The following is an 18,397-nucleotide window of genomic DNA, read 5'->3' on the forward strand; positions in this document are numbered from 1 at the left end:
CATTCCATTCAATTTCATTCCATTCTGGTTGATTCCATTCCATTCCATTGCATTCCATTCCATTCCATTCCATTCCATTCCATTCCATTCCATTCCATTCCATTCGGGATGAATCCATTCCATACCATTCCATTCCATTCCATTCCATTCCATTCGCGTTGATTCCATTCCATTCCATTCCATTCCATTCCATTCCATTTGGGTTAATTCCATTCCATTCCATTCCATTCCATTCCATTTCGGGTGATTCCGTTCCTTTCCATTCCATTCCATTCGGTTGCTTCCATTCCATTCCAGAACCTTCCATTCCATTCCATTCCATTCCGGTTGATTCCACTCCATTCCATTCCATTCCATTCCATTCCATTCTATTCCATTCCATTCCTTTTCATTCCATTCCATTCCATTCCATTCTATTCCATTCCATTCCATTCTATTCGCGTTAATTCCATTCCATTCCATTCCATTCCATTCCGTTCCTTTCCTATTGATTCCATTCCACTCCATTCCATTCCATTCCATTCAGGTTGATTGCATTCCATTGCATTCCATTCCATTGCATTCCATTCCACTCCATTCCATTCAATTCGTGTTGTTTCCATTCCATTCCATTCCAATCAATTCAATTCCATTCCATTCTATTCCATTCCATTCTTGTTGATTCCATTCCCTGCCATTCCATTCCATTCCATTCGCGTTGATTCCATTCCATTCCACTCCATTCCACTCCATTCCATTCGGGTTCATTCCTTTCGATTCCATTCCATTCCCGTTGACTCCATTCCATTCCATTTCATTCCATTCTATTCCATTCCATTCCATTTGTGTTGATTACATTCCATTCCATTGCATTTCATTCCATTTCATTCAGATTGGGCTGATTCCATTCCATTCCATTTCATTCCATTTGGGTTGATGGTATTCCATTCCATTCCATTCGATTCCATTTCATTCTATTCCATGCCATTCTATTCCATTCCATTTTGGTTGATTCCATTCCATTCCATTCCATTCCATAAATTTTGGTTGATTCCATTCCATTCCATTGCACTCCATTCCATTGCATTCCATTCCATGTGGGTTGATTCCATTCCATTCCATTCCATTCGATTCCACTCCATTCCATTTGGGTTGATTCCATGCCTTTCCATTTTATTTCATTCCATTCAATTCCATAAGTGTTGATTCCATTCCATTCCATTTGAGTTGATTCCATTCCATTCCACTACATTCCATTTGGGTTGATTCCATTCCATTCCATTCCATTCCATTCCATTCGGGTTGATTCCATTCAACTCCATTCCATTCCATTCGGGTTCATTACATTCCATTCCATTCCATACCATTCCATTCCATACGGGTTGATTCCATTCCATTCCATTCCATTCCTTTACATTCGGGTGCATTCCATTCCATTTCCTTCCATTCCATTCCATTCCATTCCACTCGGGCAGATTCCGTTCTATTCCCTTCCATTCCAATCCATTCCATCCCGTTCCGGTTGATTCCATTACAGTCCATTTCAATCCATTCGATTCCATTCTGATTGATTCCATTTCATTCCATTCCATTCCATTCCCTTCTGGTTGATTCCATTCCATTCCATTCCATACGATTCCATTCCTTTCCATTCCACTGCATTCCATTCCATTCCATTCAATTTCATTCCATTCGGGTTCATTCCATTCCATTCCGTTGCATTCCATTCCATTCCATTCGCGTCGATTCCATTCCATTCCATTCCATTGCATTCCATTCCATTCCATTGCATTCCATTCGGGTAGATTCCATTCAATTCCATTCCATTCCAGTCCATTCGGGATGATTCCATTCCATTCCATTCCATTCCTTTCCATTCGGATGCTTCCATTCCATTCCAGAACCTTCCATTCCATTCCATTTCATTCCATTCCATTCCATTCCGGTTGATTCCATTTCATTCCATTCCATTCCATTCCATTCCATTCTATTCCATTCCTTTTCATTCCATTCCATTCCATTCCATTCCATTCCATTCCATTCCATTCCATTCCATTCCATTCCACTCTATTCGCGTTGATTCCATTCCTTTCAATTCCATTCCATTCCATTCCTTTCCTGTTGATTCCATTCCAGTCCATTCCATTCCATTCCATTCAGGTTGATGGCATTCCATTGCATTCCATTCCATTCCATTCCATTCCACTCCATTCCATTCAATTCGTGTTGTTTCCATTCCATTCCATTCCATTCAATTCAATTCCATTCCATTCTATTCCATTCCATTCTGGTTGATTCCTTTCCATTCCATTCCATTCCATTCCATTCGTGTTGATTCCATTCCATTCCACTCAATTCCACTCCATTCGATTCGGGTTCATTCCATTTGATTTCATTCCATTCCCGTTGTTTCCATTCCATTCCATTGCATTCCATTCTACTCCATTCCTTTCCATTTGTGTTGATTCCATTCCATTCCATTGCATTCCATTCCATTTCATTCCGATTGGGTTGATTCCATTCGATTCCATTAAATTCCATTTCGGTTGATTGCATTCTATTCTGTTCAATTCCATTCCATTCTATTCCATTCCATTTCGTTTGTTTCCATTCCATTCCATTCAATTCCATTCCATTCCATTGCATGTGGGTTGATTCCATTCCATTCCATTCTATTTCATTCCATTTGGGTTGATGGTATTCCATTCCTTTCCATTCCATTCCATTTCATTTCATTCTATTCCATGCCATTCTATTCCATTCCATTTTGGTTGATTCCATTCCATTCCATTCCATTCCATCCATTTTAGTTGATTCCATTCCATTCCATTCCATTCCACTCCATTCCATTGCATTCCATTCCATGTGGGTTGATTCCATTCCATTCCATTCCATTCGATTCCATTCCATTCCATTTGGGTTGATTCCATGCCATTCCATTCCATTTCATTGCATTCAATTCCATAGGTGTTGATTCCATTCCATTCCATTCCATTCGGGTTGATTCCATTCCATTCTATTCCATTCCATTCCATTCCATTCTATTGCATTCCATTTCATTCCATTCGTGTAGATTCCTTTCTTTTCTATTCCAATCCATTCCATTCCATTCCGGTTGATTCCACTCCATTCAATTCCATTCCATTCCATTCCATTGCATTCCACTGCATTCCATTCCATTCCATTGCCTTCCATTCCATTCCATTGCATTCCATTCGGGTTGATTCCATTTCATTCCATTCCATTCCATTTCATTCCATTCCATTCGGGTTGATTCCATTCCTTTCCATTCCATTCCGTTCCATTCCATTCCCTTCGGGTTAAAGCCATTCCATTCCATTCCATTCCATTCCATTCCATTGCATTCCATTCCATTCCTTTCCATTCCATTGCATTCCATTCCACTCCATTTCACTCCATTCATGTTGTTTCCATTACATTCCATTCCATTGCATTCCATTCCATTCCATTCCATTCGGGTTGATTCCATTCCATTCCATTCCACTCCATTCCATTCCATTCCATTCCATTCCATTCCGGTTGATTCCATGCCATTCCATTCCACTCCATTGCATTCCATTCCATTTGGGTTGATTCCATTCCATTCCATTACATTCCATTCCATTTGGGTTGATTCCATTGCATTGCATTCCATTCCATTCCATTCCATTCCATTCCATTCGGGTTGCTTCCATTCCATTCCAGAACATTCCATTCCATTCCATTCCATTCCTTCCATTCCATTTCATTCCAGTCCATTTGGTTTGATTCCATTCCATTCAATTCCATTCCATTCGGTTGCTTCCATTCCATTCCAGAACGTTCCATTCCATTCTATTCCATTCCATTTGGGTTGATGGTATTCCATTCCTTTCCATTCCATTCCATTTCATTTCATTCTATTCCATGCCATTCTATTCCATTCCATTTTGGTTGATTCCATTCCATTCCATTCCATTCCATTCCATCCATTTTAGTTGATTCCATTCCATTCCATTCCATTCCATTCCACTCCATTCCATTGCATTCCATTCCATGTGGGTTGATTCCATTCCATTCCATTCCATTCGATTCCATTCCATTCCATTTGGGTTGATTCCATGCCATTCCATTCCATTTCATTGCATTCAATTCCATAGGTGTTGATTCCATTCCATTCCATTCCATTCCATTCCATTTGAGTTGATTCCATTCCATTCCACTACATGCCATTCGGGTTGATTCCATTCCATTCCATTCCATTCGGGTTCATTCCATTCAGTTCCATTCCATTCCATTCCATTCCTTTCGGGTTTATTACATTCCACACCATTCCATACCATTCAATTCCATACGGGTTGATTCCATTCCATTCCATTCCATTCCATTACATTCGGGTTGATTCCATTCCATTCCCTTCCATTCCATTCCATTTCATTCCATTCCATTCGGGTAGATTCCGTTCTATTCCCTTCCATTCCAATCCATTCCATTCCGTTCCGGTTGATTCCATTACAGTCCATTTCAATCTATTCGATTCCATTCCGATTGATTCCATTCCATTCCAATCCATTCCATTCCATTACATTTTGGTTGATTCCATTCCATTCCATTCCATACCATTCCATTCCATTCCATTCCACTGCATTCCATTCCATTCCATTCAATTTCATTCCATTCGGATTCATTCCATTCCATTCCATTCCATTCGCGTTGATTCCATTCTATTCCATTCCATTGCATTCCATTCCATTACATTCCATTGCATTCCATTCCATTCCATTGCATTCCATTCGGGTTGATTCCATTCCATTCCATTCCATTCCATTCCATACGCTTCGGGTTGATTCCATTCCATTCCATTCCATTCCATTCCATTCCATGCCATTCGGGTTGATTCTATTCCATTCCATTCCATTCCATTCGGGTTGATTCCGTTCCATTCCATTCCATTCCATTGCATTCCATTCCATTCCTTTCCATTCCATTGCATTCCATTCCACTCCATTTCACTCCATTCATGTTGATTCCATTCCAATCCATTCCATTGCATTCCTTTCCATTCCATTCCATTCGGGTTGATTCCATTCCATTCCATTACATTCCATTCCATTTGGTTTGATTCCATTGCATTCCATTTCATTCCATTCCATTCCATTCCATTTCTTTCCATTCCGTTCGGGTTGGTTCCATTCCATTCCATTCCGTTCCATTCCATTCCCTTCGTGTTGATTCCATTCCATTCCACTCCATTCCATTCCATTCGGGTTGAATCTATTCCATTCCATTCCATTCCATTCCATTAGGGTTGCTTCCATTCCATTCCATTCCATTCAATTCCATTCCAATGCATTCCATTGCATTCCATTCCATTCCTTTCCATTCCATTGCATTCCATTCCACTCCATTTCACTCCATTCATGTTAATTCCATTCCATTCCGTTCCATTGCATTCCATTCCATTCCATTCCATTCCATTCCATTCCATTGCATTCCATTCCATTCCATTCGTGTTGGTTCCATTCCTTTCCATTACACTCCATTCCATTCCATCCCATTCCATTCCGGTTGATTCCATTCCATACCATTCCATTCCATTGCATTCCATTCCATTTGGTTTGATTCCATTCCATTCCACTACATTCCATTCCATTTGGTTTGATTCCATTGCATTCCATTCCATTCCATTCCATTCCTTTCGTGTTGCTTCCCTTCCATTCCAAAACATTCCATTCCATTCCATTCCACTCCGGTTGATTCCATTCCATTCCATTCCATTCCATTCCACTCCGATTGATTCCATTCCATTCCCTTCCATTCCATTCGTTTTGATTCCATTCCATTCCACTGCATTCCATTCCATTCCATTCCATTCGGGTTGATTCCATTCCATTCCATTCCACTGCATTCCATTCCATTCCATTCCATTCCGGTTGATTCCATGCCATTCCATTCCACTCCATTCCATTCCATTCCATTTGGGTTGATTCCATTCCATTCCATTCCATTCCATTCGGGTTGATTCCTTCCCATTCCATTCCATTGCATTCCATTCCATTCCATTCAATTTCATTCCATCCGGGTTGATTCCATTCCATTCCATTCCATTCCATTCCATTCCATTCCCTTCGGGTTGATTCCATTCCATTCCTTTCCAGTCCATTCCATTCCATTCCATTCCATTCGGGTTGATTCCATTCCATTCCATTCCAATCCATTCCATTCCATTCCATTCCATTCCATTCGGGTCAATTCCATTCCATTTCATTCCACTCCATTCCATTCCATTCAGGTCAATTCCATTCCATTTCATTCCACTCCATTCCATTCCATTCCATTCCATTCGGGTTGATTCCGTTCCATTCCATTCGATTCCATTCCATTCCATTCTATTCCATTCCATTCGTGGTGATTCCATTCCATTCCATTCTATTCCATTTCATTCCATTTCATTCAGGTTGATTCCATTCCATTCCATTCCATACCATTCCATTACATTCGGGTTGATTCCATTCCATTCCATTTGATTCCATTCCATTCCATTCCATTCGGGTTGATTCCATTCCTTTCTATTCCATTCCATTCCATTCCATTCTATTGCATTCCATTTCATTCCATTCGTGTAGATTCCTTTCTTTTCTATTCCAATCCATTCCATTCCATTCCGGTTGATTCCACTCCATTCAATTCCATTCCATTCCATTCCATTGCATTCCACTGCATTCCATTCCATTCCATTGCCTTCCATTCCATTCCATTGCATTCCATTCGGGTTGATTCCATTTCATTCCATTCCATTCCATTTCATTCCATTCCATTCGGGTTGATTCCATTCCTTTCCATTCCATTCCGTTCCATTCCATTCCCTTCGGGTTAAAGCCATTCCATTCCATTCCATTCCATTCCATTGCATTCCATTCCATTCCTTTCCATTCCATTGCATTCCATTCCACTCCATTTCACTCCATTCATGTTGTTTCCATTACATTCCATTCCATTGCATTCCATTCCATTCCATTCCATTCGGGTTGATTCCATTCCATTCCATTCCACTCCATTCCATTCCATTCCATTCCATTCCATTCCGGTTGATTCCATGCCATTCCATTCCACTCCATTGCATTCCATTCCATTTGGGTTGATTCCATTCCATTCCATTACATTCCATTCCATTTGGGTTGAATCCATTGCATTGCATTCCATTCCATTCCATTCCATTCCATTCGGGTTGCTTCCATTCCATTCCAGAACATTCCATTCCATTCCATTCCATTCCTTCCATTCCATTTCATTCCAGTCCATTTGGTTTGATTCCATTCCATTCAATTCCATTCCATTCGGTTGCTTCCATTCCATTCCAGAACGTTCCATTCCATTCTATTCCATTCCATTTCATTCCGGTTGATTCCATTCCATTCCATTCCATTCCATTCTAATCCATTCTATTCCTTTTGATTCCAGTCCATTCCATTCCATTCCATTCCATTCCATACGGTTTTATTCTATTTCATTCCATTCCAATGAATTCCATTCTATTCCATTTCATTCCATTCGGGTTGATTCCATTCCATTCCATTCCATTCCATTCCATTCCATTCCATTCCATTTCATTCCATTCCGTTCGGGTTGATTCCATTCCATTCCATTCCATACGCTTCGGGTTGATTCCATTCCATTCCATTCCATTCCATTCCATTCCATTCCATTCGGTTTGATTCTATTCCGTTCCATTCCATTCCATTCGGGTTGATTCCATTCCATTCCATTCCATTCCATTCCATTCCATTCCTTTCCATTCCATTGCATTCCATTGCACTCCATTTCGCTCCATTTTGGTTGATTCCATTCCATTCCATTCCATTGCATTCCTTTCCATTCCATTCCATTCGGGTTGATTCCATTCCATTCCATTCCATTCTATTCCATTTGGTTTGATTCCATTGCATTCCATTTCATTCCATTCCATTTCATTCCATTCCGTTCGGGTTGATTCCATTCCATTCCATTCCGTTCCATTCCATTCCCCACTGTTTCTGTAGATTCTGTGAGGGACGTTTTGGAACTCATTGAGGCCTATGGCGAAAAAATGAATATCCCCAGATGAAAACTATAAAGAAGCTATCTGTTAAGCTGCTTTGTTATGTGTGATTCATCTCAGAGAGTTAAAACTTCATTTTGATTCAGCATTTTGGAAACAGTCCTTTTGTAGAATCTGTGAAGGGTTATTTTGGGGAGCATTGAGGAGTATACTGACAAACTGGATATCTCAAGATAAAAACTAGAAAGAAGTTTCTGTGAAGCTGCTTTGTGATGTGTGGATTTATCTCAGAGAGTTAAACCTTTCTTTTGATTCAACAGTTTGGAAAAAGTGTTATTTGGGAATCTATGAAGGGACATTTTTGGAGTGTGTTGAGGTCTATTGTGAAAAAGCAAATATCTCCATATAAAAACTAGAAAGAAGCTATTTGTGAAACTGCTTTGTGACGTATGGATTCATCTCACAGAGTTAAACCTTTCTTTTGATTCAGCAGCTTGGAAACAGTCCTTTTGTAGATTCTGGGAAGAGACATTTAGAGTGCATTCAGACCTGTGGTGTGGAAGAGAACATCCCCAGATAAAACTGGAAAGAAGCTATCTGTTAAATTGCTTTGTGATGTGTAAATTCATCTGACAGAATTAAGCCTCTTTTTTTCATTCAGCAGTTTTGAAACACTGTTGTGGTTGAGTCTGCGAAGGGACATTTGGGAGCTCATTGACACCTATGTTGTAAAACCAAATATCCCCATATAAAAACTAGAAATAAGCTATCTGTGAAACTGCTTTGGGATGTGGATTTATCTCACAGGGTTAAACTTTTTTTTTTTTGATTCAGCAGTTTGGAAACACTGTTTTTGTAGAATCTACAAAGGGATAATTGAGTCTGCATTCTGGCCTATGTTGATAAATAGAATATCCTCAGATAAAAACTAGAAAGAAACTATCTGTGATACTGCTCTGTGATATGTGGATTTGTCTCACAGAAGAAAAGCTTTCTTTTGATTCAGTAGTTAGGAAATACTGTTTTTGTAGAATCTGTGAAAGGACAGTTTGGAACTCATTGAGGCCTATGGTGGAAAAGGGAATATCCTTAGTTAAAAACTAAAAAGAAGCTATCTATGAAACTGCTTTGTTACGTATGGATTCATCTCACAGAGTTAAATCTTTCATTTGATTCAGCAGTTTGGAAACACTGTTTTTGTAGAATATGAGAAAAAACATTTGGGAGCTTATTGAGGCCCATGGTAAAAAAGTGATTGTCGCCTTATAACAACTACCAAGAAGCTATCAGTGAAACTGCTTTTTGATGTTTTGATTCATCTCACAGAATTAAACCTGTGTTTTGATTCATCAGTTTGAGAACACTTTTTTTTTGTAGAGTCTGTGAAGGGACATTTAGGAGCTCATTCAGGCCTATGGTGAAAAAGCAAATATCCCCAGATAAAATATAGAAAGAAGTTATCTGTGAAACGGCTTTGTGATGTGTGGATTCTTCTCAGATCAATAAGCCTTTCTTTTGATTCAGCAGGTTGGGAACAGGTCTTTTGTAGAATCTGCGAAGGGACATTTTGGAGCACATTTTGGCCTATGGTGAGAAACAGAATAACCACAGATAAAAACAAGAAAGAAGCAATTTGTGAAACTGCTTTGCATTGTGTGGATTCATCTCACAGAGGTAAAACTCTCTTTTGATTCAGCAGTTTGGAAACACTGTTTTTGTGAAATCTATGAAAAGATATTTGAGAGAGAATTGAGGCATAAGGTGAAAAGGCCAATATCCCTAGATAAAAACTAGAAAGAAATTTTCTATGAAATTGCTTTGTGATGTGTGGATTCATATCACAGAATTAAACCTTTTTTTGTGTCAGCAGACTGGAAACAGTTCTTTTGTAGAATCTGTGAAGGGACAATTTGGAGTGCATTGATGCCTATGGTGAAGAAGGGAATATCCCCAGATAAAAACCAGAAAGAAGCTATCTGTGAAAGTGATTTATTATGTGTGAATTCATTTCACACAGTTAAACTTTTCTTTTGATTCAGTTGGTTGGAACCAGTCTCTTTGTAGAATCTGTGAAGGTACATTTTGTAGTGCATTTATGCCTATCATGACAAACAGAATATCCCCAGATAAAAACTAGATAGAAGCTATCTGTGAAACTGGTTTGTGATGTCTGGATTCATCTCACAGTGTTTAAAATTACCTTTTGTTCATCAGTTTGGAAACTCTGTTTATGTAGAATCTGCCAAGGGTCTTTTAGGAGCTCATTGATGTATATGGTGAAAAAGAAAATATCCCCAGATAAAAACTGGAAATAAGGTATATGTGAAACTGCTTTGTGATGTGTGGATTCTTCTCACAGAGTTGAACATTTCTTTGATTCAGCAGATTGGAAACAGTTCTTTTGTAGTGTCTGCGAAGGGACATTTGGGAGCAAATTGAGGCCTATGGTGACAAAACGAATATTCCCAGATAAAAACTAGAAAGAAGCTAGCTATGAAACTGTTTTGTGATATGTGGATTCAACTCACAGAGTTAAACCTTTCTTTTGATTCAGCAGTTTACAACAGTCCTTTTGAGGACTCTGCAAAGGGACATTTTGGAGCACATTGTGGTCTTTGGTGACAAGTTGAATATCGCCAGATAAAAACTAGAAAGATGCTGTCTGTGAAACTGCTTTGTGATGTGTGGATTTACCTCAGGAAGTTAGACTTCTCTTTTCATTCAGCAGTTTGTAACACTGTTATTGTAGAAACTGTGAAGGGATATTTTGGAGCTCATTGAGGCCTTAAGTGAAGAAGCAAATAACTCCAGATAAAAACTAGAAAGAAGTTATCTGTGAAACTGCTTTGTGATCTGTGGATTCTTCTCACTGGGTTAAAACTTTCTTTTGATTCAGCCGGTTAAAAATAGTCTTTTTGTAGAATCTGTGATGTGACATTTTGGAGCACATTGAGGCGTATGGTGGCAAACAGAATATACTGAGATAAAAACTAAAAAGAAGCTATCTGTGAAACTGCTTTGTCATGTTTGAATTCAACTCAGAGAGTTAAAACTTTCTTTTCCTTTAGCAGTTTGAAAACACTGTTTGCATAGAATCCATGAAGGGACATGTGGGAGCTTATTGAGGCCTATTGTGTAAAAGAAAATACGTCCAGACAAAAACTGGAAGGAAGTTATCTCTGAAACCACTGTGTGATGTTTGGATTCAACTCACAGAATTAAACTTTTCTTTTGATTCAGCAGTTTGGACACACTGTTTGTATAGAGTCTGTGAAGGGAAATTTAGGAGCACATTGAGGCCTATTGTGAAACTGTGAATATCCCCAGGTAAAAAGCAGAAAGAAGTTATCTGTGAAACTTCTTTGTGATATGTGCATTCTTCTCACAGAAATAAACTTTTTTTTTATTCAGCATGATACAAACAGTCCTTTTGCAGAATCTGTGAAAGGAAAATTGGGAGTGCATTCTGACCTGTGGTGATAAACTGCATATCCCCAGATAAAAACTAGAATGATGCTAACTGTGAAACTACTTTGTGATAAGTGGATTCAACTCAGAGTGTTAAACCTTTGTTTTGATGCAGCAGTTTGGAAACACTCTTTTTGAAAAATCTCTGTAGGGATATTTTGAGATGCATTTAGGCCTATGTTGAAAATGTGATTATCTCCAGATAAAAAATAAAAAGAATTTCTTTGTGAAACTGCTTTGTGATGTGTGGATTCTTCTCAGAGTTAAAACTTTGTTTTGATTAAGCAGGTTGGAAACAGACTTTTTGTAGAATCTTAGAAGAGATATTTCGGAGCCTTTGAGGCCTGGTGTAACAAACCAAATATCCCCACATAAAAACTAGAAAGAAGCTGTTTGTGACACGCTTTGTGTATATGGATTCATTTCACAGAAAGAAATCTTTCTTTTGATTCCTTGCTTTGGAAACAATGTTGTTATAGAATCTGTGAAGGGACGATTTGGAGCTCATTGAGGCCTAGGGTGAAAAAGCAAATATCCCCAGATAAAAACTAGAAGGAAGCTCTGTGTGAAACTGCCTTGTGATGTGTGGATGCATCTCATAGTGTTAAACCTTTCTTTTGATTCAGCAGTTTGGAAATACTCTATTTGAAGAAGATAAAAACTAGAAATAAGCCATCTGAGAAACTGTTTTATGGTGTGTGCATTAGTCTCACAGAGTTAATACTTTCTTTTGATTCAGCAGGTTAAAAACAGTCCTTTTGTAGAATCTGCCAAGAAGCATTTGGGAGTGCATTGTGGGCTATGGTGACAAACCGAATAGCCCCAGATAAAAACTAGAAAGAAGCTATCTGTGAAGCTGCTCTGTGATGTGTGGATTCGTCTCAAAGATTTAAACCTTTCTTTTGATTTAGCAGAATGGAAATAGCCCTTTTGTAGAATCTCCCATACTGCTTTGTGATGGATGGATTCATTTCACAGAGGTAAACCTTTCTATTCATTCAGCAGGTTTGGATCAGTCCTTTTGTAGAATCCACAAAGGGACATTTGATAGTGCATTGACGCCTATGGTGACAAACTGAATATCCGAAGATGAAAAGTAGAAAGAAGCCATCTGTGAAACTATTCCATGATGTGTGGATTCATCTCACAGAAGTAAACCTTTCTTCTGAATCAGTGGTTTGGAAACATTGCTTTTCTAGAATCCATGAAAAGACATTTGGCAACTTGTTGAAGCCTAAGGTGAAAAAGAGAATATCCCCAAATAAAAACTAGAAAGAAGTTAGCTGTGAAACTGTTTAGAGATGTGTGGATTCTTCTCACAGACTTGAACCTTTCTTTTAATTCAGCTGGTTGGAAACAGTCCTTTTTTAGTATCTGCAAAAGGACATTAGGGAGTACATTGAGGGCTACAGTGATAAACTGAATAACTCCAAATAAAAAGTAGAAAGAAGTTATCTGTGAAACTTCTTTGTGATGTGTGGATTCATCTCTCAGAGTTAAACTTTTCTTTTGATACAGCAATTTGGAAACACTGTTTTTGTAGAATCTGCAAAGGGGTATTTGGGAGCTCACTGAGGCCTATGGTGACAAACTAAATATCCCCATATAAAAACTAGAAAGAAGATATCTGTGAAACCGCTTTGTGATGTGTGGATTCAATTCAGAGAGATAAACCAATTTTTTGATTCAGCAGTTTTTAAACACTGTTTGAGTAGAATCTGCAAAGAGATATTTGGGGGCTCATTGAGGCTTATGGTGAAAAAGCCAGTATCGCAAGATAAAAACTAAAAAGAAGCTATCTGTGAAACTGCTTTGTGATGTGTGGATTCGTCTCACAGAGTTAAGCTTTTCTGTTGTTTCAGTAGTTTGCAAACACTTTTTTTGTAGAATCTGCAAATTGACATTAGTGAGCGCATTGAGGCCTATAGAGAAAAAGCCAATATCCCCAGATAAAAACTAGAAATAAGCCACAAGCTGACCTGCTTTATGACGTGTGGATTCATCTCAGAGAGTTAAAACTTCCTCTTGGTTAAGTAGTTTCAAAACACTCTTGTTGTAGAATCTGTGAGGAAACATTTGGGAGCTCTTTTTGGCCTATGGTGAAAAAGCAAGTATCCAAAGATAAAAACTAGAGAGAAGCTCTCTGTGAAATCGCTTTGCAATGTGTGGATTCTTCTTACAGAACTAAACGTTCTTTTTCATTCAGCAGGTTGAAAACAGTCCTTTTATAGCAACTGCAAAAGGACATTTTGGAGTGCATTGAGGCCTATGGTGACAAACTGAATATCCCCAGATAAAAACTAGAAAGAAGTTATCTGTGAAACTGCTTTGTGATGTATGGCTTCATCTCACAGAGTTAAAGCTTTCTTTTGATTCAGCTATTAGTAAACACTATTTTGTTAGATTCTGTGAAGGTATATTTGGGAGCCCATTGAGGCCTATGATGAAAAAGCAAATATCCCCAGATAAAAAACAACAAAGCAATTACCTGTGAAACTGCTTTGTGATGTGTGGATTCATCTCACAGAGTTAAACATTTCTTTTGATTCTGCAGGTTGGCAACAATTCTTTTGTAGAATCTGTGAAGGGAAGTTTGTGAGCTCATTGAGGCCTACATGAAAAAGTGAATATCCCCAGATAACAACTAGAAAGAAGCTATCTGTGAAACTGCTTTTTGATGTGTGGATTCATGTCACAGAGTTAAACTTTTCTTTTGGTTCAGCAGTTTGGAAACACTGTTTTTATACAAGCTGCAAAGTGGCATTTTGGAGCTCATTGGGGCCTTTGTGGACAAAGTGAATATCCCCCAATAAAAACTAGAAAGAAGTTTTCTGTGAAACTGCTTTGTGATGTGTGGATTCATCTGACAGAGTTAAACCTCTCTTTTGATTTGGAAGCTTGGAAACAGTCCTTTCATGGAATCTGTGAAGGGACATTTGGGAGTGCATTGAATCTTATCATGACAAACTGAATATCCTGAAACAAAAACTAGACAGAAGGTATCTGTGAAACTACTTTATGATGTTTGGATTCATCTCACAGACTTAAACGTTTCTTTGGATTCCATCATTTGGAAACACTATTTTTATAGAATCTACGAAGGGAAATTTGGGAGTTCATTAAGGCCTATTTTGAAAAACCCAACATTTCCAGGTAAAAACTAGAAAGAAGCTATCTGTGAAACTGCAGATCTGTGGATTCATCTCACAAAGTTAATCCTTTCTTTTGATTCAGCAGTTTGGAAACACTGTTTTTATTGAAAGAGCAAAGGGACATTTGGGAGTTCAATGAGGCCTATGGTGAAAAAGTGAATATCCTTCCATAAAAAAATAGAAAGAAGTTATCTGTAATACTGCCTTGTGATGTGTGCATTCTTCTCACAGAGGTAAACCTTCCTATTGATTCAGTAGGTTCAAAACACTCGTTTTCAAGAATCTGGGAAGCAACATTTGGGAGCACATTGTGGGCTATGGTGACAACCCGAATATCCCCAGATAAACACTAGAAGGAAGCTATCTTTGAAGCTGCTTTGTGATGTGTGGATTCATCTCACAGAGTTCAACCTTCCTTTTGATGCGACATGTTGGAAACACGTTTTTTGTAGAATCTGTGAAGGGACATTTTGCAGTGCATTGATGCCTACGGTGACTAACTGTATATTCTCAGAATAAAACTAGAAGGAAGCTGTGAAACTGCTTTGGTGGATTTGGATTCCTCTCAGAAAGTTAAGCCTTTCTTTTGATTCACCAATTTGGTAACACTGTTTTTGTTGAATCTGCCGAGGGACACTTGGGAGCTCATTGAGTCCTATGGTGAAAAAGAGAGTATCTCCATATAAAAACTAAAAGGAAGCTATCTGTGGAATTGCTTTGTGATGTGTGGATTTATTTCACAGAGTTAAGCCATTCCTTTGATTCAGCAGTTTGGAAATATTGTTTTTCTAGAATTTGTGAAGGGATATTAGGCTGTTCATTGAAGCCTATGGTGAAAAAGTGAATGTCCCTAGATAAAAACTAGAAAGCCATTATCTGTAAAACTGCTTTGACATGTGTAGATTCTTCTCACAAATTTGAACCTTTCTATTGATTCAGCAGGTTGGAAATATTCATTTTGTAGAATAGAATCTGCACAGGGACATTTCCATGCACATTGACGCCTATGGTGACAAACATAATATTCCCAGATAAAAACTATAAAGAAGCTATATGTGAAACTGCTTTGTGATGTGTGGATTCATCTTACAGAGTTAAACATTTCTTATGATTCAACTGGTTAAAAACCATCCATGTGCAGAATCTGCAAAGGGATATTTGGGAGCACCTTCAGGCCTGTGGTGAAAAAGTATAGAGCCCCAGATAAAAACTAGAAAAATTTATCTGTGAAACTGCTTTCTGATGCGTGAATTCATCTCACAGAATTAAAACTTTCTTTTGATTCAGCAGATTGAAAAGTTTTTTTGCAGAATCTCTGAAGGGACATTTGGGAGTGCATGGAGGCCTAAAGTGACAAACTGAATATCCCCAGATAAAAACAAGAATGCTGATACCCATGAATCTGCCTTCATATGTGTGGATTAATCTCACAGAGTTAAAACCTTATCTTGATTCAGCAGTGTGGAAACACTGTTTCTGTAGAATCAGCAAAGGGACAATTGGGAGGTCATTAAGGCCTATGGTGTAAATATGAGTATCCTCAGATACAAACTAGAAAGAAATTATCTTTCTAGATAATTTTATCTAGATATCTAGATAAAACTAGATAATTCTAGAAACTGTTTTGTAATGTGTGGTTTCACCTCACAGAGTTAAGCTTATGTTTTCATTCAGCAGATTGGAAACAGTCCTTTTGTAGAATCTGTGAAGGCACATTTTTTAGTGCATTGATGTCTATGGTGACAAATAAAGTATCCCCAAATTAAAACTATAAAAAAGCTATCCATGAAACTTCTTTGTGATGTGTGGATTCATTTCACAGAGTTAAACCTTTCTTTTGATTTGGCATATTGGGAACAGTACTTTTGTAGAATCTGTGAAGGGACACTTTGGAGCTCATTGAGGCCTGTGGTGAAAATGCAAATATCCCCAGGTGAACAATAGAAAGAAATTATCAGTGAAACTGCATTATGATGTGTGAATTCACCTCACAGAGTTAAACCTTTGTTTGGTTCATCAGCTTGGAAACAGTTCTTTCGTAGAAGCTGCAAAGGAATATTTTGGCGTGCATTGAGGCTTATGATGACAAACCAAAAATCTCTGGATAAAAATTAGAAAGAAGCTGTCTGTGAAAATGCTTTGTGATGCATGGATTCATCTCACAGAGTTAAAACTTTAGTTTCAATCAGCAGGTTGGAAACAGCCTTTTTGTATAATCTGCAAAGTGACATTTGGGAATGCAGTGAGTCCTATGGTGACAAACTGAACATCCCCAGATAAAAACGTGATAGAAGGCATCTGTGAAACAGCTTTTTCATGTGTGCATTCACCTCACAGAGTTAAACCTTTCTATTGATTCGGCAGTTTATAAACTCTGTTTTTGTAGAATCTGCAAAGCAACATTTGGGAGATCATTGAGGCCTATGGTGAAAAAGCGAATATCTTCAGATAAAACTAGAAAGAAGTTATCTGTGAAAATGCTTTGTGTTGTTTGGATTCTTGTCACAGTGTTAAGCCATTCTTTTGATTCATCAAGTTGGAAACAGTCCTTTGGTATAATTTGTGAAAGTGTATTTGAAAGCACATCGAGGCCTATGGTGACAAACAGAATATCCCCAGATAAAAACTAGAAAGAAGCTATCTGTGAAACTGCTTTGGGATGTGTGAATTTATCTAACACAGTTTAATTTTTCTTCTGATTCAGCTGTTTGTAAACACCGTTTTTGTTGAATATGCAAAGGGACACTTCATAGCGCATTGAGGCCTATGGTGACAAACTGAATATTCCCATATAAAAACTAGAAAGAAGTTATCTGTAAAACAACTTCATGATGTGTGAATTCATCTCATAGAGTTAAACATTTCTAATTCTTCAGCAGTTTGGAAACAGTTTCTTTTGTAGAATCTGCAAAGGGATATTTGGGAGCACATTGAGGCCTATCATGACAATCGAATTATCCCCAGATAAAAACAAGAAAGAAGCTCTCTGTGAAACTTCTGTAAGATGTGTGGATTCATCTCACAGAGATAAACCTTTCTTTTGATTCAGCAGGTTAAAATCAATCCTTTTGTAGAATTTCTGAAGGTCATTTCTGAGGGCATTGAGGCCTATGGTGACAAATCGAATATCCCCAGATAAAAACTAGGAACAAGTGACTTGTAAAACTGCTTTGTGATGTGTGGATTCATATCACACAGTTAAATCTTTCTTTTGATTCAGCAATTTGATAACAGTTTTTGTAGAATATGTGAAGGGACATTTGGGAGATCATTGAGGCCTATGGTGAAAAAGCAAATATCTGCAGATAAAAACTAGAAAGAAATTGTGTGTGAAACTGCTTTCTTATTTGTGGATTCATCTCACAGAATTAAACCTTTCTTTTGATTCAGCAGTTTGAAAACACTTATTTTGTAGAATCTAGGAAAGGACATTTGGAAGTTCTATGAGGACTATGGTGAAAAAGAATATAGCCACATATAAAAACTAAAAAGAAGTTATCTGTGAAACTGCTTTTGATGTGTGGATTCATCTCACAGAATTAAAGCTTTCTTTTCATTCAGCAAGTTGGAAGCAGTATTGTGCAGAACCTCCAAGGCGACATCTTGGAGCACTTTGTGGCCTATCGTGACAAACAGAATATCCCAAAATAAAAACAAGAAAGAAGCTATCTGTGAAACTGCTTTGGTATTTGTGAATTCATCTTACAGAGTTAAACTCTTCTGTTGATTCAGCCATTTGGAATCACTGTTCTTGTAGAATGTACAAAGGGACATACGGTAG

The sequence above is a fragment of the Pan troglodytes genome, chromosome 18 (assembly GCF_028858775.2).
Source record: "Pan troglodytes isolate AG18354 chromosome 18, NHGRI_mPanTro3-v2.0_pri, whole genome shotgun sequence".
NCBI classification, from domain to species: domain Eukaryota; kingdom Metazoa; phylum Chordata; class Mammalia; order Primates; family Hominidae; genus Pan; species Pan troglodytes.